Raw genomic sequence first — 1,747 nt, forward strand, 5'->3', positions numbered from 1 at the left:
AGATGGTCGAGTTACAATTTGTTTGACAAGCTTTATAGCATTTATGGCTTGCACTTCTTGAATGTTTGAGGGAGATTTCATCCAACTTATGTTCGACCATTCATGGAGGTTCAATGTCACTTGATCAATTAACATAAATGCTTCATCTACACTTTTATCCATAAAAGAACCTCCAGCTGATGAATCCAATAAACTCTTGTCTGAGGAAGAAATTCTCCCATAGAATATATGCGGAATCAACCAATTTTCAAAACCATGATGAGGGCACTGTCTTTGAAGACTCTTGAATCTATCCCATGCTTCAAACAATGATTCTCCATACGCTTGAGCAAAATTTGTGATGCAATTCCTCATATACACTATTTTGCTTGGAGGGAAAAAATGATTCAAAAATTGCTTCTCCAATTATTCCCAACTTGTGATGCTTTGAGGACGAAGAGAATATAACCAAGTCCTTGCTTTATCCTTGATACTGAAAGGAAATGCCATCAATCGAACTGCATCTACTGACATTCCTTCATATTTCACCATATCACAAACCTCTAAAAATGTTTCAAGATGAAAATAAGGACTTTCTAATACTTCTCCTCTAAATTTGTGATCTTGTATCATCAAAATTAACTCTGGATCTAGTTGGAAACTTTTTTGCTTCAATTTGAGGTTGCACAATGGGAGATAACGCCAAAAACTTGTTGACGGTTCCGCAAGTGTACGGAAATGTCGTAAGTAATAATAAAAGATATCGTATCCATAGGGACTGGAATGACCACTAAAGATTTCTCTACACGAATTAGCTAAACAACTAATCAATTGATTCACAAAAGCAAAGTGTAACTATGAAAAGTAAAGATAGAAATAAAAGAATAAGGGCAATGATAAAGGGATGTTCTAGGAGTTTTGGTTTCTTTGTAAGGTTATTCAATGTAAATGATCTACCAAATCTTATTCCTCAATTGTCCATCATTTGTAGAAGGTTGGCGGTTCTCTCTTGCAATAGACAACCGGCTTAGGACTGAAATCTATACCTAAATTTGATTAATTAGGAATGAATCTATGTTGTCCTTACACGGGCTTGCCTGTCACGTGCGCCCCTCAGATAATCAACATAGAAATTCATCACTCATCAACCGCATCAAGATACCAAGATTAATGCACACAATCTATCCTACCTCCTTGAATGATCCTATTTCACCCTCAAGATCATCCCTCAAACGTCCTTACACGGGCATGCTCCTGTCACGAACGCCCCTCGAAAAATTGAATGAGAAACAATCTCTACAAGATCCACAAGATATTCAAACATTCAATCAAGAATGGGAATTAGGTCCAAATCACAACAATCCACATATGATCAAATAGATACAAACAGGACAAAATCATAGAAATAGGAAATTGGTAAATCCACAAGAGTTTTACATCAATTCATCTTACAAATACTCCATCCATCTTAGAACAAAGAGATCTAATCCATAGAACGAGAAAGGAAATCCGAAAAGAGAAAGATTACAAACATTCTTGATCCCAAATCCAAGAAGAGAAAGGAATAAAGAAAATCTTATCTACGATAAAGAACAATCTTCGGATCCAATCCTCGATTCCCCGGAGTTGATTCGGTGAAGATCCTCCCTTAGATCACCGGAAAATCCCTCCAGGAAGGTGGAGGAACGCCCCAAATCTTGATTCCCCCCAAAAGGGAGAAGATCCCCTTTCAAAACATGAAGAAAGCCTTATATAGAGGTGAGGTTTG

General features: G+C 37.0%; 1 non-coding gene across 1 annotated transcript; it reads left to right on the top strand.

The window, feature by feature from the left end:
• The first annotated feature begins 250 nt into the window (after positions 1–250).
• Positions 251–356, top strand: LOC121973904. The gene has a single exon (XR_006109810.1). It is a non-coding gene; the product is annotated as a small nucleolar RNA R71 (small nucleolar RNA).
• Positions 357–1,747: the final 1,391 nt, after the last annotated feature.

This window comes from Zingiber officinale, chromosome 4A (genome assembly GCF_018446385.1).
Source record: "Zingiber officinale cultivar Zhangliang chromosome 4A, Zo_v1.1, whole genome shotgun sequence".
Lineage (NCBI taxonomy): Eukaryota > Viridiplantae > Streptophyta > Magnoliopsida > Zingiberales > Zingiberaceae > Zingiber > Zingiber officinale.